Source organism: Ixodes scapularis, unplaced genomic scaffold (assembly GCF_016920785.2).
Source record: "Ixodes scapularis isolate PalLabHiFi unplaced genomic scaffold, ASM1692078v2 PGA_scaffold2__306_contigs__length_199485367, whole genome shotgun sequence".
NCBI lineage: Eukaryota > Metazoa > Arthropoda > Arachnida > Ixodida > Ixodidae > Ixodes > Ixodes scapularis.
In genome coordinates this window covers 78,473,779-78,495,700 of record NW_024609857.1, presented here as the reverse complement: position 1 = coordinate 78,495,700, position 21,922 = coordinate 78,473,779, and the positions used below count along the sequence as shown (strand labels likewise).

The following is a 21,922-nucleotide window of genomic DNA, read 5'->3' as shown; positions in this document are numbered from 1 at the left end:
GCTGTGGCATCAGCAGGCGTCTATATGGAGAACACTGAAGTAAACTGCAGTCTGTTCGTGCTCCGTGCGTTTTTGAACGGCATCTAAAAAGGCCACCCATGCCACGCGGTCCAAGACGGAACTTGTCGAACACTGCTGGACGACAGGAAACAGTTTCGACCTGGACAATGCGACGACGCTGGCCCGAGAACAAAGGTGGGGGCAAAGAAAATTCGTCGAGTCCTGGTTCATTCGCCGTGACTCATCGGTGTGCAACACCAACCGTGGCCCCCTGCCGGACGTTTACGGGGACGTGTGTGATAAGTAGACTGGTCGACCTCACCTCATTTGTGTCAGTGTATACTGAAGATGCCACCTGCATAGGTGGCGAAACGTCTGTATCTTTTGTTATTAATTTGTTATGTTAAGTCGGAGTAAACCTTTTCAATCATGAATTCACCCGGCTTTTGGAACATTTTTGCTAAAAAGGTACGCACGTCAAACGTACGTTTACATTTCTTTGTTTTAATCGGCGTTCTAATTAATTGTTATGAGTGTACTTTTTTTTCGATTACTTATATTTATATACTGGAAAACATTTTTTTATTCACCAACGTCTCAACCGAGGCTTGACATGTTCAGAACCAAGGGAAGAATATCGAGCCAAACCTTATTTATTATTCAATTATCACCTTACTGTTACAAGTATGTTTTGCTGTATCCTGGCAATATGAGCCGATATAGTAATATGGACATGCATCAATTCTTATCCTAGTTTTGGCTAGGTGTTTGATGACTTCTACTGCTTCGCGATTTAGACAATGAAGAATTTTAGTAGATCGGTCAGATGACTCCGAGAAGGATACCCGATAATCCGCCGCCGCCTTTTCGGATTCACCATATTGTTATCGGTGATATCGGAGGTATGGGAGCGATCTACTTAAACTCTAGAATATCAGGCGCTGGCTACAACGACGAAGCTTTGCTTTACCTTTGAGGTAAATAGTACTTCCATTGCTTCGCCGCAGAAGCCCAATGCAGAGCATAAAATGTTCGTGAGGAACAATAGGGCACTCCCATTCAGTGCCTCAGTTCAAAGGGTGTTCAGCGTAGCAGTTTACATACTGAGTAAGAAAGAGCGCAAAATGTCTGACGAGACTTCGAGAGTCAGCTGTTGGTCAAAATACTCAGGGTCATTAAATGGAACAGGTTGCAACAATAAGAACTTGAATAACCCTCGTCCCTTTGTTTCTTAACTGAAGACAATATTGTTGAAAGTAACGCCACGAAAGTAACGGATTACTTTTTGGGGTAACGGTCACTTACTTTTTTGAGGGTAATTGTAATTGAATTAAATTACAATTTAGTTTTGAGTAATTGTAAATGTAATTCCTTACTAATTTTCGGTAACGTGTACAAGTCTGATCGGAGCACGCAAACCTCTTTGTGAACTTCATTGAGAATTCCCTTTTCGACACGCGCCCCCATCCCCAAACACAGTGAATTCAATATGCGCGTCCGCGTCAACAAATCCGGCTTCATTTCCTTCCGCTCTCGCAAAAAAAAAAAAAAAAAGAAAAGAAGAAGAAAATTGCGTGATCTTTAATCTCTACACTGAATTACCTAAAAGCTTGAACAATAGACTAATCTTCGGCTACGACTACTTCCGCTATCTCCTTTGTAGTCGACCGCCTCTCCCGCTCTCATTCAGTCTTCACCCTCACGGTTTTCTTCCAGACTCTCGTCTCCACTTCCGGTTGTCGTTCCGCTGATGTGCCCACCTCGTTTTGTTTTGCTCGTTTCATTATCCTTGCGTCATGTTCCGACAGCCCTCGCTCTTTTTTTTTTAAGTAGAATATTTTCCCTCAGCTTTTCCTGTTTGTAACAGTTTTTTGACACCCGCCACCCCACCTGTTGGCGTTTGCCGCTGCGCCCTTTTTTTTTTTTTTCTTCTTCTTTTGCTTTTTTTTTATTATTCGGCGTTTTGTTGAGATAGACCTCGAGTTCTTCTCCTTGGCTTAATTTTAAGATTTCGCATAGTCTAAAGAAGGGCGTGCGCCCAAAACGTCACTTATTTTCCTTTTCCCTTCCTTTTGCACGCCTCGTCTCTCAGGAGTGACGTTTTGTGCCAATTTTGACGTGCCGGCAGCACGCCACCCTTGGATAAATAGCTGTTGCAGGTACCCTCGGCGAATAGACTGATGGTTGCACCTAATTCTTAACAGAAACAAAGAAATGCACTCCGTGCTATACAAGAAAGGCTTCTGTGTGCTGCCATTTTAAGCGATTCTGGCGCCGTTTAACGTTTCCGCCATGTTAGGTTGTGCTGTGGGCAATGTTGTAGGCGTTACCGAAAAAGGAAATGATAGACATTACTCGTTACTCCCACAATAATGGAACGCGTTACCGATGTACATTACCTAAGAAATAAAAGGAACGGGTTACTGATACCGAAAAAAACATAACGTACGTTACTCTTCCATTACTTTCTTTTTAATTTATAAAATCACAATAAGTTTTTTTTTTTTTTTTTTGCTACAGCGTATTTCATCACTGGGACAAAGGGCGTGGGTGTTGGGGTTTCCTAAAGAAGGACTTTATGCGTGGGGAAAAGACACACAAAAATTTCAATGCATTCGTGGAATTAGTGCAATAAATAATTACTTGGCGCTTATACTTAGTTTCAGCTTAAAGGACCTGTGCAAAACTTTCAGTGCTCTGCTTAAATAATTTGGGAGTTGGTGTCCCGACCTTTCTGAAGTAAAGAACAAAAACCGCATTTGCCTGCATGTCCTAGTTCTTATTTTACGGATTGACAAAGATTGAGATTTTCGGCACCTTTCAACTCCTTCACCATCTTCCGAGGCACGTGCGCTGTGACATGAATGGGGGACGCAAGGGGTTCCGGTGAAGCTCTCTTTCTAAAGCCATCAGTGAGCAGTGAGAACTCACCCCTCTCTACCACTTTACCACGTGCTTGCGCCGCGGGATCAACTTGGTGAAAGGACAAAAGTCTCGTCCGGATCCGGCCCTTATCTGCCGCCGTCCCCCTCCGGCTTCTGGCGGCTGTTCGCGTAACAGGTAGAGCTGGCGATTTTGTTAACTTCGGATAGATGGCGCCACTATAACTCCGTATAATAAAAGGTTTGTCGATGATACCAGGTTTTTAACGCATTTGCGTTTATGTTGGAACGACAGGATTCATAAAAACATTACCTTTTATCGAGCAAATATTTGCACAACTTCCTTTCTTTTTACAAGTGCCCCGTTGACGTCATGCTCCGTGGTTCTCATGGCCGCCGCTCGCGGCTGCAGGTCGGGAAATATTGTAATTTTTGCCTCGCGATTACGCGGCGGAATCGCAACATTTCGAAGGTAGGATATGAGTTTTCTGTCCTTTGTGACACGAGAAAAAATGTCAAAAGTAAATTATGCAAATTCTTTCAAAGTTAAAATTGGTGCTCAGCTCCTTTAAGCGCAGACGCAGCCGACGCACGAGCTAATGGGACCAATGAAGCAGCGTCAAAACCGCAACTCACTGGACCTTTTTTTGTTTATGATTGGTTAAGCGATGAGGAAACACATACAGAAACATGGCGAACACTCATGATGGTGCCTTGTTGACGCTCTCTGACTGGTCCCATCAGCTCGGAGCGTCGGCTGCGTCTGTTCTCTAGGTGAAACGAAGTATAAGAACAAGAAAAAAAATGTAGATACTTTTTTCAAGGAAAGAAGTAACGATTAACGTAACCAAGTTACCCGTTACTTGAAATAAGTAACGCAAGTACGTTACCCGTTACTGTTTTGAGAAAAAAAAGTAACAGGTACGTTACTGCGTTACATAAAAATGTTACGCCTTTCACGGTAACGCCTTTACCTGTGACGCATTACTGCCAACACCGGCTGTGGGCCACGTCACTGGCGTGTGCGAATGTGGACTAACCAGGAAATGCAGTAGACATGACGAGTTCTGTGACGTGTGGGCATGCGTAAAAGAAAGACTACACGCGGCCGAGGGCGCACAAGGGCTGGGCCCAGCAATGCGGAGAGCAAGTCGTCTGCTTCTGGCGCGGGAGTGTCGGTGACGGCAGAACGACGTCGAGTCCTGATTCGCTATGATTGTAAGGATAGTGGGTAGACCATAAAGCTACATGCCTCGAGGTCTACTTACCATTTTGTTTTTCAAGAAGCCTATAGGGGCTCGGCGTTCTGACATCACCGGCACCTCTGCGCAAGAAGCAGACGAACTTGCACTCCGCGTGGATATCTGGGCTTGCTCGGATAAAGGTGTGTTGTTTGTGTGTGCAGCCTGTGTTGTAATTCTCGCGGTTAAGCTCTCTGCTCGATCGTTTCTCTAAAGACACCAGCGCGACATGCATCTTGGTAGCGGGCAATTTGCCATTTCGGTGGAACACAGGCTGGCGTCAATGAGTCTGAAAAGGAGCTTCTGGTGCATTATGAGCTTTAAGACTCTAGATGTGTTTTTCCTAATTTTTCGGTTTGTTACTAGTTTGGGTATTTTATTTAATTTTATCTGTACTTTCACCGTCAATACATGCACCAATATGTTTCAGAAATATTTTTGAGTGTCACTCTGTGCTGAGAAACGTAGGCTTCAGCAAGAGACGCTAAGCAACATTATACGACAAGCAGCGAACGTCCTGAGGCCACATTCTGGACAGTTGGCGGAACATGTCGGCAATAAATTCGGCAGCTATGCATGGCCAGAGTCAAGGTCAAGTGCGCCGCTGGCCAATCACGGCTGCCGAATTTCTCGGCGACATTTTCGCCGTGTGTCCAGATTATCGCCCCTGGTTGGAGATAGGTCTGCTTCACCTCGGATCGCGGTTCGAGGTTAAGCCGAAATCTGGCTTACAAAAATGCGTACCACGGACTCTTAACAACAGTTCACCGCGGTCGTCCACGTTTAGCGATTGGTGCGCTTTCTTGTCGTCCATCTTGAAGACAGTCGATAACTTGATTTCTCGTCTTTCATCATACGTCCCGGAAGCCATGATGTGAGTGGTTTGGTGATCTAGCAATTGCTAACTCACAAGCCAAAACATTAGCTCTGGCTTTTGCAAGGCAAAACCTCTCGATCTCCGGCGTGCATGTTCGTCTGCTCCTCACACACCTTGTGCGTTTGTTTCACCCCAAGCGTGCGCACGTGCTTTTGTTTTCCCCCCAACCTCAACTAACGAGGGCGCACGCTTGCCTGCCTCGTCATCGCACGTTCCCTCTGCCTTCTTGATGTTGCCTCTTTAATTGGAGTTGTATTTATTGCGTTCGGATTCGCCAAAAGACGCATTTTGAATAGCTTTATCGCCGTGTAGTCACGCAGATGTTAAAGGAATGCTGAACAGAAATCTCGCGTTCGCAAAATAATGCCGCAGAAACGTTGAGGAACGTACAACTACCAAATCATCACTCATACATCGATATCTCAAACGGATGACCGTATGTTCTTAAAAGGGGACCATCAAGCAAGGGCTATGACGTCAGGATCTCTTGGACTAATTGGGTTCAATTAGTCCAATTTGCTTCAGTTCACCAGCTTGAAGCAACACCACCCCGAGGAGCAAGCCAGAACACGCCTCCCGTGACGTCATGGGTGTAAGCTGACGCTCGTATCGCTCTAGCGCTGGGGTGAAGGCGACGCGCGTGGATTTTCTATTGCAGGAACGCAACTTTTTCACTCCATGTTTTTTTTTTCTTTTGTGAAATGTTATAATATTTTTGAACAAGAAGCCACCGTGAAAACATAATTTACAACACAAGACAATTATGATGGCCTGCAGTTGTCATGGTGAAATGCAAGGTGACATCATTAGAGATATGTTTTCCTGTTTGAAACATACAACTGAACTACATAATTATGTCTAAAAGCCATGGGCCATGTAACAAAATGTTTCTTAAGATAGCAATATTCGTAGTAATAGAGCAATATTCGTAGTAATGGGAAAAATTAAAATCAACTGCAGTAAAAGTTGAGCAGACGTGCTCTACTGCTAAATCATGCATTCACTAAATTTCAGCGAAGAACAAATTGTGAGACCAATATTAACAAATTAAAACTTTCGCATTCCGTTTCCGTGGGGTTTCAGAAATTAGGATGTACAGTCAGCACGGAATGAAACCCGAACGCCGGAACGCGTGGCCATCGATACAGGCTGCTCCACCTGGAGGGACCCTGAGAACTAATGAAAATGCGCCGGGGTGCGAGGGTACGGGTCCTACTAAGATGTGTTCGACCCTCGCGCGGGGCGTGTGGGACTTCCGCGTTTTGCCGGTGGCGCGTTGTAAGCGCCTTCACTCGGGGTGCTTTTGTGCCGCCGCACTGTCGCCCGGTTGACACCGGGCGGCCGCTTAACCTGGCTGTAGCTCATTTCGATAGGCCCTGCTCAGACAGGGTGATGATTTTATTCCGCTCCGGAATCGATACGCCAGGCATATCGGTGGTTACCAAAAAGAGCGTCAGCGTGCAACTTCCCGCTCTTTATAAAAATCGAGTGATAACCTCGCACGAAAACACGTGCATTATTTATAACCGAGGCATCCGCGTCGATCTTTTGCAGCATTTGTTTTTTTTTTTTTTTTTCATAAAGAGTATGGTCGTGCCAGTAGACGAATTTTGTTTCGCGTCTATGACGTTTCACTATTTCTCAGAAACCGCGCGTGCCACGTAGTTAACCGAAGCGTCCGCGTGAATCCGGTGACACGTCATCAAGCACTAATTGTCTTTTGTGCACGAATGTTTAAACTTTCATTTCGCCCTTGCGATACACAAAGCGATAATTTATGACAGCGCTGAAGAGATATCGCTGGGCATCCGTTACACAAAGCGAGTGACGGCGCTTTGTGTATCGGATGTGACGGCGCTTACAGCCAGTCTTGGGTAGTAACGTGTAACTAGTAACGCGTTACTGTATTTTCGTTACTTTTTGGTACCTTGTAACTGTAACGAGTTATTTTTTAAAAATGTAACTTGTAACTGTAGTTCCATTACTTTCTTCTGAGGTAACGATGTAAGAACGACGTTATTTTTGTTGTTACATTCCAGTGTTTTATGAATACTATATCACTGAACGAGTGCAATTTAGCCATTCTTTGCACTTTCCAAATCGTCTATTACGACATTTCGAGTGTCAAGTTCGCCTTGCACAAAGTTGTTAATACGTTCTTTCTCGCGAGTCGCGACCCGAATATAGCCACGTGTAAATTTTATGAAAAAATATCTATACTCCGCGACAACGTTTCTTGGCGATGCACTAGAAGGTACGTCCCGCGTCCCCTCTCCCATTTTGAGTGCATGCAGGCTCTCCTCTTCTCCCCGGAAATGGGGGAGGAGGAGAGCCTGCGTACACTCAAAATGGGAGAGGGGACGCGGGCCTGTACCTTCCACTGCAGTGCCAAGAAAAGTTGTCGCGGAGTATAGTTATCTTTACGCACGCGCTTGTACTTTGTGACTGAATATTTACATCTCAGTGTCCTGAAGCACTATCTATATTGTGGTTTTTCTTTTTTCTGTGCAAACGCTTTTTAATCGGGTGAATCAACCGTGAAACAACAATACACGTAGGGCACTGCGCATGTCTGGTATTTTGATTAGCGCCCCTACTCCGCACTGCGCATATTTCGTATTTTAATTTTCGCCACTACTCTGGCGTGGAAACTTTCCTACACTAACTTCGAGAAGCAACTGCTGCTAAGTTAAAATCTGAAGTAAAAAGCGTACTTTATATTTTATGCAATAGAACGTTGTGAGGGAGGTTTTGTAGTTTTTTTTGCTATTTTTTTGTGTTATAGAAAAGTACCTAAAAAGTAACGTCGTTACTTTATAAAAATAACTGTAACTGTAACGAGTTACTCTTTTGTTGCGGTAACTGTAACGGTAACTTCGTTACTTTGTTTCTGAACGTAACTGTAGCTGTAACGAATTACGTTTTAAAAGTAACTTACCCAAGACTGCTTACAGCGCCACCAGCGAAACGCGGAAAACCCAGACGCGCCACGCGAAGGTCAAGCTGATCTTAGTAGGACCCGCACCCTCGCACGCCGGCGCATTTTCATTCGTTCTCCTGAACGTAACTGTAGCTGTAACGAATTACGTTTTAAAAGTAACTTACCCAAGACTGCTTACAGCGCCACCAGCGAAACGCGGAAAACCCAGACGCGCCACGCGAAGGTCAAGCTGATCTTAGTAGGACCCGCACCCTCGCACGCCGGCGCATTTTCATTCGTTCTCAGGGGCCCACCAGGTGGAGCAGCCTGTGTCAATGGCCACGCGTTCCGGCGTTCGGGTTTCATTTCGTGCTGACTGTACACCCGCCGGCAATATAAAGGTGAACGCCGGACCGTCGAGGTGAGGTGAGGTAGACTTTATTGGGTCCAAGACTGTTAGATCCCCGCGTCAACCGAGTCTCTCTTAGGGAGAGACCCTTGACGAAGCGATCCCCTCGGTCGACAGACGAGACGCGATGTTCCCGGCGGCCCGCTCCGTGCTATCAGGGCCATGACGCGGCTGCCGTGGCACCCACGTCATGGCGCTGATAGCACGGAGCGGTGGACGGTCTGGCGTTCACCTTTATATCGCGATAAGAAAGCGAGCCGTCACAGCAGCCGCGTCATCGCGCTCATAGTACGGAGTGGTCGACGGTCCGGCTTTCACCCCCATATTGCCGGCGGGTGTACATATCTTTTCGAACTAAACTGACATTGTTTACTTCGTCGTTGGACGCACTATGCTTATTTCAACATAAAATGAGTTATCTGGTTGTTGCAATAGAAAAACACTGATGCGCTTCATTCAAACATTACGGTGTTAAACTTTAATATGCAAGTACAATATTATTGTAGTAACGTCCCATACTCTAACATACTTCGACGTAACTGAGTCTGGAAACAGCACCGCTACGTTACTGCGTCTAAAAGTAAGTCCCGTATGAGAGCGGATGTACGTCTGGAATCTTCGTGACCGAGACTGTTTGCATTTTTGCTAGAAAACGAAGTAAGGAAGTCGCTCACGTTTGAATATTGCCGAATCAGCCTTCTTGTATTGAGGTTTTTTTGTTTTTTTTTCTTTTTTAATATACGTCTTGACAAAATTTCTACGGATGTGAAACAGGTGACCGATACTGTGGGTTCACCCTGAGTTTAGGAATTCGAAGCACAAAGACCAGGCGGCATTTTGAACTTTGTTTTATATTCATAATGGGCCTTGGTGTGCAGGCTCACGATTGCAGTCGTTGTCTTGCAGGCTTAGCTGGCGACGAGCGGTAACCTCGTTCGCTGCTGACTCGCAGGTATCCCACGCAGGTCTTCTCTTCGTGTTACTTGACTGTTGTTTTCCCTTTCGCAGGTCTGCACGTATCCGACACGTCTGCATCTCGCTCTTCGGTGCTCGAGTGTACTTCTCTTCTTTTTCGTCCCGAGAAAAAGAAGGCGTTTAGCTCGATGGCACCGCGCTTTTGATCCGTACGGGCACTTGTGTCCGACCGTAGACATAGAATTCCAGTTGGGTCTGCTCGTCCCAGCTGAATCATCACAGTAGCCCCTTCCACAATGAAATGTTCTATTAAAATTTTGTTTCACAATGTGCGGTTATTCGCGCGATGTCGCGAGAAGCACGAGTGTTCCAATAAGCCTTTGAAAGTGCTGCATTCACCAGGCACACCGAATCTGCAAACACCATTACTGCACCACAACACAACACACGCCAAGACGTTTCACGTTCTAGAACCCGCACGCCTAGGCCCAAGAAACACGCATGCAACGCTCGCGTTATACGAGAGAAATGAATAGGCTGTGACAAGCACGTAGAGCCCTCACCTGTCGATGGCCACCGGGCTCGGCGGGCAATACTGGTCACCGCGCCAATAAACGCCGTGGATCGCACGCCGCCCCGGTCAGTTATCGTCCACCCTCACAACAGGCTGCAAGTCGTCTCTTCTCGGCGGGTGCATCGGCGCCCCCCTTCGTCCACGTTCTCGAAGGATCGTGACACTGGCGACGAGGAACCGTGACACTGGAGGCGAACAACGTGCACGGTTCGGCTCACGCCACCGAGAGAGTCGGAACACCGCCCCCCGCTCCGGTCGCCATGCCGCTGTACGGGAGGCTCAAGCCGTTCGAGGAAGATCGGTCCGCCTGGCCAGTCTACGAAGAACAAGTCCACGTGTTCTTCCGGACGAACGACACGCCCGAGGCGAAACAGCGTGACATCTTCTTGGCCAGCTGCGGGACCCGCGTCTTCAGCCTCCTGCTCGACTCCTCAAGCCGGCCACACCGCACGTGAAAACGCTGGGTGAGCTGCTCGCCACACTGCGCTCGCACTTCAGCCCGGCGCCGTCCACGCTAATGGAGCGGTTTCGCTTCAACAACCGGAGCCGCCGGGACGGGGGACCCTCGGGCAGTTCGTCGCTACGCTACAGGGGTTAGCGAACACCTGCGCCTTCGGCGACAAGTTCGACTCGCTACTCCGGAACCGGCTGGTCTGCGGCATCAACAACCCTGCGATGCAGACGCGACTCCTGGAGCTCCCCGACCCCTCGCTGGACGACGCGGTGAAGGCAGCGCAGGCGATGGAAGCCGCAACAAAGGACGCCAGCGAGATTGCGCGTGCGGCCGGCTCATCGCCGACGGAAGCAGCGGAAGCGGCGGTGAACAAGATAGCAGCAAGGAGGGGTGCCTGCAGCCGCTGCGGTGCTGCCCACTCCCCCTCGCAGTGCCAGTTCGCCTAAGCACAATGTTTCACGTGCGGGAGAACCGGGCACCTCGCACGTGTCTGCCGAGGGGGGAGGATGAGCGGCGGCCAGCAGCAGCAGCAGCCTGGTTCAAGCCCGGGTTCCACACAAGCCCGCGACCAGGGTGTCCGTCGCAAGAAAACGCGGCGGGTACGAGCGGCTCCAGGTACGGGTCCCTCCTCAGCGAGGCTCCACGTCGTGGCCGAGGAGCCCCAGATTTTCGACGTGCGGCATACAAATAAAATTTTGTCGTCTGTGCCACCTTACTTGATCTCTGTTGAAATCTGCGGACACCCCATCACCATGGAGCTGGACACAGGGGCCTGTGTGTCGGTCGTGGCCGGGAAGCTGTTCAAGCGGACCTTCCCTGGCGTATTCATCGAGGCGTCTGACGTCATGCTGCGCAGCTACTCCGTGGGGCTTTCCCAGGCCTAGGGCCGGGCCCAAGTCAGTGTTCGCCTTGGCGACAGGGACGCAATCCTTCCCTTTATCTAACCAAGGGATCATCGCCGACGGTGCTGGGCCGGAACTGGATTCACCCGCTGGTTGTTCGGCTGCCGAAGTACCAGAAAGCTGCCCTGCACGTGGGGAGAGACGTCCCGAGCCTCCTGACCGACTTCCAGTCCCTGTTCCAGCCTGGGGTGGGCACCTTCGCCGGCACGGCGGTCGGCATCCACGTACCCGAGGGAGCCCGGCCTCGTTTCTTCAAGCCGCGTCCGCTGCCGTTTGCCGTGAAGGACGGGGTCACCCAGGAGCTGCAACGGCTTCAGCGAGAGGGGATCCTGGTGCCCGTCGAGACTTCCCGGTGGGCGGCACCGATTGTCCCAGTCCTCAAGTGAAAAGGCCGTGTCAGGATCTGCGGGGACTTCAAGCTCACCATCAACCCCGTCACTACCGTCGAGAAGTACCCGCTGCCTCGGATAGAAGATCTCTGGTCGGCTTTGTCCGGGAGGCAGAAGTTCTTCAAGCTCGACCTTCGAGATGCCTATCAGCAGCTGGTGCTCCAGGATGCCACCCGGAAGTATATCCCCATTTCGACCACGATGGGACTCTTCCAGTAGACGCGCCTACCGTTCGGCATGGCCTCATCCCCAGCCATCTTCCGGAGGGAGATGAACAACCTCTTCAGGAGCATGAGGCACGTGGCAGTGTACTTGGACGACATCCTGGTAACCGGTACAGACGACGGGGACCACCTGCAGAACCTGCGCAAAGTCCTGACACGATTACAGGACGCCGGTCTCAAGCTGAGGTTGGACAAGTGCGTGTTCCTGACCCCCAGTGTGGAGTACCTGGGACACATCATCTCCCAGGCCGGCCTCGCCCCGGCACCCCGCAAGATTGAGGCCGTGCTCAAGGCGCCGAATCGCAAGAATAAGAAGGAGCCTCAGAGCTACCTCGGTCTCATCAACTTGTGCAGGAGGTTCCTGCCCAACCTGTCGACGCATCTAGAGCCGCTGCATCGTCTGCTCCGTGATGGTCAGCAGTGGGCCTGGAAGAAGGAACAGGACTTGGCCTTCCAGCACAGCAAAGAGTTGGTCATCAAGGCTCCAGTGCTGGTGCACTTCGATCCGGCCAAGCCTGTGGTCCTCACCGTAGATGCGTCGCCGTACGGGGTAGGAGGCGTCCTGTCGCACCGGGGTCAGCACGGTCAGGAACGCCCTGTGGCGTATGCTTCTCATCGGCTTTATGTGGCAGAGCAACGCTACAGCCAGCTCGACAAGGAAGGCCTGGCGCTCGTGTTCAGGATCGAGCGCTTCCGCCAGTACCTGTGGGGCCTCGCCTCGTGTGGTACGCAGGGCCTTGACGCTGGCGGCCTATAGCTACAAGCTGGTCTACCGCGCTGGAATGGACCTGGGACCTGCCGACGCCTTGAGCCGGCTACCCCTGCCGGAGGTGCCTGCTGCCGTTCCAGAGCCAGCTGAAGTTTTCCTGCTGGAGCGGGCCTACCCGGGGGTACTTACCAGGACTGCGGTGGCGCAGGCGACCAGCCGGGACCCGGTCCTCTCACAGGTGGTCAAGGCGGTTTCCCGAGGGGAGGAGCTGCGTTACCAGACCTACAGCCACAAGGCCGCCGAGCTGAGCTTGGAGCAGGGCTGCCTGCTGTGGGGTTCCAGGGTGGTGATTCCACAAAGTCTCCGGGCCAAGGTCCTGCAGTTGCTGCATGCGCGGCATCCTGGCGTGAAAGAGACCAAGATGGTGGCACGATCGCCCGTTGGGTGGCCTGGCTTGAACCAGGACATTGTGCACCAGGTGCAACGCTGCCAGGTCAGCCAGGACAATCAGTGAGCCTCGCGCCACGTGGAAATCACCCCCTGCCGTTCCCACAGAGGCCATTGTCCCGCCTGCACGTTGATTTTGCGGGACCCTTCAGAGCCAATACTTCCTGGTGGTAGTAAACCTTCTCCAAGTGGGCGGAGGCATTGCCAGTCACCACTCCGTCAGCAAGCGCGACCATTGCGGCGCTGCAGCAGGTCTTCGCGGCGCAGGGATTGCCGGACATGATTGTGTCCGACAATGGTCCCGCCTTTCGCCAGCGCCGGGTACCTGGACTGGCTGCAGAAGAATGGGATCCGCCGAATGCTGGTTCCGCCGTACCACCCCGCTTCCAATGGTGCAGCCGAGCGGGTGGTAGAGACCATCAAGAACAAGTTCAAGAGCCAGCTCGAGGATTTCCGGACGCAGATGGCCCGGGTACTGTGCCAGTACCAGACCACACCCCATGAGGTCACTGGCCGTGCCACCTGCGTGCTTCTGCTGGGCCGGATGGTCAAGACCCCCTTGGACGTCTTTCATCCAGACCTCCGGATTACGGCGCTCCTGAAGCAACTGAAGCATAGGCTGACTGCTGACCGAGGGTGCCGTCCCGGTCCTTTGTCGGAGATGAGAGCGTCGGTCTACGCCAGGAACTTCCGTCCTGGCCCACCCTTGTCTGCCGGACATGTGGTTTCTCCAGCGAGTGCCAAATCGCTACTCGTCCGCATGCCCGACGGGACCACCTGGCACCGGCACGCCGACCATGTCAGGCCTCGATCCGGGGCCTGGCTTGCACCCTCGGCCGTCGCTTCGGACGACCAGCCCGCAGGGGGACCAACGACAGCACCCGTTTCGGCCAGTGGAGCGCCACCCATCACGGAGGCGACAAGCGTCGCCAGTCCTGTGGCACCAGTTGGGCCGGTGCCACTCACAAATCCGGTCCCTGAGGCTCCACCGGATGGAGCGCGACCGGTACAGATAGCGCCCGGCGTTGCCACACCTGGCCCGTCGACACCAGTGACCAGGCGGAGTACGCGGCAGCGAAGGCCACCTGACCAATACTCGCCGGGTAACCTCCGTCGTCGACCGTCATTGCTTTGCACGCCCAGACGCCGAGTTGGTGTCGGCCGTGTGCGTTGTGTATTCATTTTGTTTTGTACAAAAACAAACTGGGGGGAGGGATGTGACAAGGACGTAGAGCCCCCACCCGTCCACCCGTCGATGGACACCAGGCTCGGCGGGCAACATTGGTCACCGCGCCAATAAACGCCGTGGAGCGCACGCCGCCCCGGTCAGTCATCGTCCACCCTCACAACCAGGCTGCGAGTCGTCTCTTCTCGGTGGGTGCTTCGGCTCCCCTTCGTCCACGTTCTCGAAGGATCGTGACATAGGCTTTCACAATAAAATTACGAAACTCCTTTAGCTTAGTCTTCTGTTCCGAGCCCCCCTTAAGTAGTGAGGGGGTATCGGAATGGTGGAATAAGTAAGACTCACGGACACACCGCGCCCGTATTTGAGGCTGACTCACTACCTACAGCCGTGTCCAGGTCCATGACGAGACCCACGTCCGCGTTAGCATCTATAGAGACATCCAGCGATTCGTAGGGTGTTCGTCGTGTTCCTCCCGTGACCGCCTTCGGCATGTCGTGGTCACGCCCGTGCAACAGGTAGAAATGGGACTCTCCACAGCTCTCATGAATTGCAGTATTGTATCAGAACACTGCGTAGGGTAGACACAAATTCCAGTCGCGTTTATTCCGCGAAACGAAGTGCGACAGGAAACCAGCTACTGTTTGATTCAACCACTCAACAGCCCCGTTACAAGCGCGTGATGAGACATAGTCTCTGCTTATCAGTCCCCTAGAGCTCGTAAACATTTTTCATAAGACGTGATACAAAGCTGCTACCCTGATCCGCTAGGAGCTGGTTCGGTACGCCATGTCTAACCACTATCTTCTCTAGGAAATCCCGCTCGACCATGTTGGCGTTTTGATCAGCAAGTCTGACCACTTCTGCGTACTTCAATAGGTGATCCAGAAAGACAAGAATTTGCTTTTTCCACTGGTAGTAGTGGGAAGAGGACCCATGATATCCATAGCGGGTTTTCGAAAGGCATGGACACCTCTGGGAAAACCCGAAGCGGTGCCGGCATCCGATGTTTAGACTTTTCCGCTCAGTACGTTCGGAACAGTACTTGGCACAGTCCGTTCGAACGTCTTGTCCCATGCGAGGCCAGTACACTCTCAGAAAAAAGGGTATGGATAGTCCTCCCTTTAGGGAGGAACGGTCTTGTAACCTATGTTCCTTTAGAAAAGGAGAAACTTGTGTCCCTGAAGCAGGGGAGCAAAGTTCCTCCGTCGCTTGCATCTCAATATGGCGGCCCCGAATCGAGCAAATCAAGCCCAATAAGGCTTGACGAGGACGCTACGTCTCTTGTACAGGACGAGGGGAGCAGCAAATAAAAGCGTAACACGAGCTCTCCGCGAACTGTGTTTATTTCCGAAGCCAGATTCCTCCCACAGGTACAGAAACTTGCGTTTCGAAAGCAGTTACTCAGTCTTCTCGTCGACAGCACTGCGATGTTCAACGGAGACGACCGATACTCAGTTACTTCGCGCACTTTGCGTCTTACCTTAGCTGTTCCTCGACTCACAATTCCTTCGTGAACCGCACATCACGGAGAAGGGCAAACTCAATCCGCGAAACCAAAAGCCGCTCGAAAGAACAAACTCGAAACCGCTGTTTATCGCGTAGCGTGAAAGAAGGTTAAATCGCTAGCCAGCAGATGGCGGGGTCAAGCAGAGTAATTGCAAGTAGCTAGGCTAGGTGGCGCTAGGTATCGCCCAATTCATGTTCTACAAAAAATAATTTGAGTTTCTCAGGCCACTATTGGGGCTCCTCTACTTGGGGATCCTCTACTATACACACATTACGCTTATGAGAAGAATCAGGTGAACATACATTGAGCACATACACGGCACACACAAATATCAATACAACGGAACACTACAATAACCCGAACACTCCACCCGTGCTCTGCGTTTCCGTCTTTTATATTGGTCGTTTTGAACGTACGGAATTTCTCGGTGACTGAATAAGCAATAAAAACTATTCCCAGGATGTTGATATTTTCCAGCAATGTCATACCTCTGAGAGTATTTTGAATGGCTCAGGGGATGAATCTCTTATTAAAAATCAAACGCTCGATCATGCCGTAATTATTTGAAAGCCAATAAATCAAGCCGCTCCAATGCCGTTCGAAGCCATTAGTTTGTTTCCGCGCACGGCACGTCGTAGCCTGTATTTCTGTTTTAGTGTTTTTCTATTTGTGCTGTTCGAGCAAAGCTGCAATTGCTGTCTTGAATTAATCTCTGTAGAGCGGATATTCACTCAGCTGGAAGTGATGCTTTACGGGCTGAGAAATCGCTTTTCGATCAACTTGAATGCAGTCAATGCCGCGACTTGCGGCAGGTGTTAAGTGTACGGAGCTACGCCGTGGCGAGCCCGAAAACTTGTAGCGCTCATCCCAGCGCGCCACTTAGAGGGCAGTTTCTCCAGGAACCGTAGTATATTTATACAGCAAAAGAAAGGGTAGTTTTTTTTCTCGATCTTACCTACTATTGTTTTATAATGCTAAAATTCCACACTGTAAATATACGTACTTTCCATCACGATTTCATATTGTTGTCCTAGCCCCAGAGCACAATCGCTCTCGTTGACGAAACAACCGACAGTCACATTGGCCACTGTACGATAGGAACTTAAACTGTTCAGACCAGAGTTCCAACATGACTATCCGCAGGTTGATCGATTGCACGTAATCCCTAAGTGCTATTAAACTTTTTAATGTAAAGCGGAATGTCAACCTGCGACACACCGCCCCCTCCGATCACGGCCGGACCAGCGGCATCAATGCCCGACAGTTTACGATCTCATCTTGTTGTTACACCACTGATACGCGAACACACGGTCACATCGGCGATAATTCCAGTCGTCTTTTCACAACCCACAACACTGCCATCACGATGTTGCAGCTATGTTGCTGACACGCACAAATACAGAACCACGTTGAAAGCCGGTTGCACTCGGCATCGGAAAACAGAACCGAACTCAGCACAGATGGCACCCAGGCAGCCGGCAGCAAAACCTGCCTGTCTTGGACGCAGTTCCTGCGGTTTCCAAAACGTCGAAAACGTCGACACAGTTCCGCGTGGTTTCGCTACTGTAGTTCCGTGCCGCGTGAGTCCCGCAATCCGGAGACAGCCATCCTACCCAGTGTACGGGGCGCTGCTGGCACTGCTCCGGAACTTCGCTGTTTCTAGCGGCTTCGTTTGCTCGTTGCATAAAATTAGTGATAGAAACGTCAATGCAACCGAAATGGTCTGCACGTTTAGACTAGAAGACGGAATTACAGGCGGCCTTTGCTGCCGCTGAAGCTAAATCAACTCAACAGCTATTTATGAAACTAAGGGACCTGCTCGAAAAACAAAAGCGAAAGAAGATGAGTCGGGAGGGCGAAAGCGTTCTCCCGTCTGCCTGGAGAAGCAGAAAAACGTTTCGTTCCTCCACTTTTCTCGTGTCCGCTTAAGGGCGCGTCGGTAGAAGGGAGGAAGACGCGCCGTTGTTACTTTTTTCTCCAGTTTTCCTTAGAGTGTAGTAGCACCTCTTGAATCTTTTCCGTGTTTTCTCCTTTCCGAAGTGCCCCGAGTACGGCGTGTTAAGAAATGCTCGCAAGTCAGTCGCAACACAAGTCTTCGGCACCAGAACTCTCTCCTTCACCTCCCGAAGCTGACACCCCTTCGTTGTAGGCCGGCTGCGCTTGTACAGTGTTCCCTTCCTATCCAAGCCTAGCGTTGTCGTCGGTGAGGCGTGTTTCGTCCTCTAGTTCCTCGAGTATCGCCAGAAGATCCGGGTCCGTCCGTTGGTCTTCACGGACTTTGGCCAGATCGACTGCAGGAACAAACTCTATCGCTGTCGAGACGGCCGCGGTCCAGCTGAATGTGTCGGCGTGTGTGAGTTCTTTGCAGGATTTGTGTTTGATTTCAATATCATATTCCTAAAAAGGCAGGTACCACCTAGCCAACCGGAAATTCGGGTTCCTGACGTACCTGATCCACTTGAGAGGCGGCAGTCTGTCACTAGCTTGAAATGGCTGCCATTAAAGAAGCAGCAAAAGTACTTTACTGCCAATAACGGCCAGGCACTCTCTCTCTCTCTCTCTGCAGCCCGGTACTTCTGCTCAGAGGCGCTGAACTGCCTGATGGCATCGGCGATGGAATGTTCCTGTGCTTCGATGACCTGCGAGAACACCACTCCAGCAGCAAATTTCGAAGCGTCCGCTTCCAAGATAAACGGTTGGCCGAAGTCGGGGAGTCTCAGCTGGGGAGCAGCTATCAACTTCCTCTTTAGTTCACCAAACGCGGCATCAGCCTGTTCTGTCAAACGAAAGACCACATGCTTTGCCGTCAGAGCCGTGAAAGGCTTCGCTATTTTAGAGAAGTCCTGAACGTGTCTGCGATAGCACCCAATAAGTCACAGAAACCCACGGAGACCACCGATACCCATTGAAGCTGGAAAGTCACTGATGCATCGCAGTTCGGAAGGATCTGGCCTGCCCCCTTCAGCGGAAACGACATGGTCCAAATATGGAACTTATATGCCAAATATATGCCAACAAGTATGGAACTTATGGAACCAAATATGGAACTTCTAAGAAATTTGCACTTTGAGGGCTTGAGCTTAAGACCAGCTGCCTCCAAGCGCTCATACATCCTTCAAAAGCGGTGAGGTGCTCCTCAAAGTTGTGGCTATGAATGATAATCTCACCTATATACAGAAAGCACAGCTTCCCCAGCAGTCCTGCCAAGGTGACATTTGTCGTTTGCTGCCACACGGCCGGGCTATTAACAAGCCCCATCGGCATGCGCTTCCGCTGGTAGTTACCCGACGGCGCACTGAAGGCTGCTTTATCAAAGTCTAGTGTGCCCATTTCAGTCTTCCAGAAGCCTGAGGCAAGGTCTACAACCTTGAAATACTTGGCCCAGGCCAGCTGGGAAAGTGTCGCTGGAATGTTTAGCAAGGGGTACGGGTAAATTTTCATTATCGAGTTTAATTTCCCATATTCCATGACAAATAAATAAGTTCTGTCAGGCTTTTTGACAAAGGAGCGCAGGCGCCTCCCATGGTGACTTTTTGTGCTCAACCATGTCGTTGTCGATCAACTCTCTGATTTGCCGTTCATTCTCCTCGCGCTGTGAGTTGTGATTTCGGTATGCGCACTGGTACACTGCTGGCGAGCATACTTGTTTGCAGTGTTTGCAGCGAGCAGAGAAGTTACCTCCAGTATATTCAACAAAATCACAGTGCAGTTCATAGCCGGGACACGGTAACACATACCGTTCATCACTCATAACAGCCTCTCGTTTTTTTCCTTCTTTCTTGTGGCTTCTTTATTCCCCTTCTAAATTGACATGAGACGGAGATAGCGATGAACAGACGGGTCCACTACAACAATCAGGCATGGAGCAGAAAGCTAAACCAACTGAATTAAGAAGAAAAGACCGTTGGCATCAAACAAGGTAGATAAAGGAGTAAAAAAAGGAACACGCAATCTCGTCTCGGAATCTGTTCTGCTTTTCTTTTTTAATTTCTTCTATGCAGCGCAAAAGAAAAGACTTGAACCGTGGATCACGGGATCAATGCCCCCGAGAAAGGGCAAGTCGACAAATAGAAGCACCGTCTGCGGCCCCGGTCAGGCAGTGCCTGCTGGCGGCGACTGGCTTTCGCAAAGAAAGCTATCGCCGCGACTGCTCCGGCACCGACGTCAAAGTCTCTCTTTCGGCGTTAAACAGTTCGCCAGTACGCGTCGCGTGTTTCCGTGAAGTGGCTCTGCCGCTTGGCTGAAGAAGCGGGGGTGTTCGTTGACGCCGGAAATGGTAAAGACGGGACAAGAGCCTTGCACAAAAAGGATGAAGTAAAGCAAATGCTAAATTCGCTTCTCCGGGCGATTGAAAAGGAACAACAGACGCAGAAAAATGTCTGCCCTCTGCGCCGGCACATTGCTCGGAGGGGTCATGTGACCTCACGGGGGTCACGTGAACCCGGTGACTATGGCGTCATCAGTGTCGTCACTGATGACGTCATCAGTGACGATGCCGATGCCGATGACATCACCAGTGACGATGACGATGAGGATGACGATGACGTCATCGGTGACGTCACTAATGACGTCATCAGAGACGACGACGATTACGATGCGGATGGCGTTATCAGTGACGCCACTGATGACGTCATCAGGGAAGATGACGATGCGGGTGCCGATGACGTCATCAGTGACGCCACTGATGACGTCATCAGTGACGATGACGATGCCGATGACATCATCAGTGACGACACTGATAACGTAATCAGTGACGATGACGATGCCGATGACGTCACTGATGACGTCACTGGTTATGTCATCAGTGACGTCACGCGTCCCATAATACACCGCGCGGTTACGCCGACGCCGACGGCGACTGCGGTGCCGACGCCGCTCCAGCGGGAAACGGGCGCCTAAGAGCTGCGCTCTAAAAGTCAACAGAAGGTATGTACCTTCTCTATTGAAACTGGCTAGAGCGAGCCAACTGAACATTTTCAACACGAAGTAAACAGAACGTCTACAGTCTGTCTGATGACACTGTCAACAGGAAGTCATCAGAAAAAAAACGTATAGTTTACAGAAAGTCAACAGCTTTTCTTTTGACTCAGGCTGAAGGAGATGATAACTAACATTTCAACAAAAAATCGACAAACATTCTGATGACCATGTGAGCAGGAAGTGAAAGTCAAGAGAAAGTAATCGGAGTAAAGGATGCCGACGCGTTTTGAATAAACTGTCAACAATAATTTTTTTTATGGGGTTCATGTCGCCTTCGTAAGCTTGCTGCCTCCATGCTTTTATACCGCTGTCAGACGGCGTTTTAAAGCTCCTTTTCACTAAGCTCCTTTATAAAATCAGCCAGTCAGCTCGCGATGTTGAGTTCGCAGGTGCCCTACGGCGTGCGCTGGTTCGCCGATTTTATAAAGGAGCATGTTCTAAAGTCCTTTAAAATGCCCGTCTGACAGTGGTATAAGACATGCAAGGCGTGGTTTATGTTTACGGTTTTTGCTTCGCGGCCGGCGGAGCGATAATGAGATGCGCCGGACTCGCCACACACTGCGTTTGTCTCGGTATCTAATGAACTTTGGAAATCCATTTTTCTTTATGGTTAATACGTTTCGTAATAAAAACACCTGTTACACACAAAAGTGCGATAATGGACGTTTTGAGATTGCGCGAATGATTGACTAGATGGTTTTTCGTTGAAGCCGGCAAAAAGATATTTGCCTCGTTTGTGCTGGGAGTCAGCAGCATGCTCAACTCCCACGCCGCTGGCTGGGGTTTGATACCCGCCAGCACTTGTCCTTTTTTATCGCTGTTTTGTGTGCCATGACTGGAATGTTCTATATGACTGAGGAATCGTGTGTTTGGTTCGAGCTCGGAAGCATTTGGATAGCAACGCGCTTACAAAAAGAGCTTCGCATGGCCGCTTGAGACAGTCGTCCTTCCGTCGCCGTCAAGGTATATCTTTTGTTACTTTGTTTCACGGCGCAAGTTCTCCGCATTAAACGTTCATTTAAAGTTTTATTAATCAAGTTTATGTGTTTTTTTTTTGTTACATTATGAATCTCGCCGAAGATTACATCGTCACTCAATCCCTGCCCTCGCGTACCTTTTTCGTTTTGGTTTCGCCATCCACGCAGTGCAGACGAGGAGCGCCTGTACACCAATAGACAATACGTGAAGGTACTTAACAATGAACTTTGCTGCTGGTCCAACTACAGACGTATGCTTCTTGATATTCATTATCCCTGATCCCATCAAAATACGGCATGCGTGAAACCATAAATGGTTAAACCCAGAC

At 50.3% G+C, this 21,922-nt stretch overlaps 1 protein-coding gene across 3 annotated transcripts in view; it reads right to left on the bottom strand.

The window, feature by feature from the left end:
- Nucleotides 1-21,922, bottom strand: part of LOC8027838 (glutamate receptor ionotropic, kainate 2) — a 319,417-nt gene that overhangs the window by 104,642 nt on the left and 192,853 nt on the right. The gene's annotated exons all lie outside the window — the stretch shown is intronic.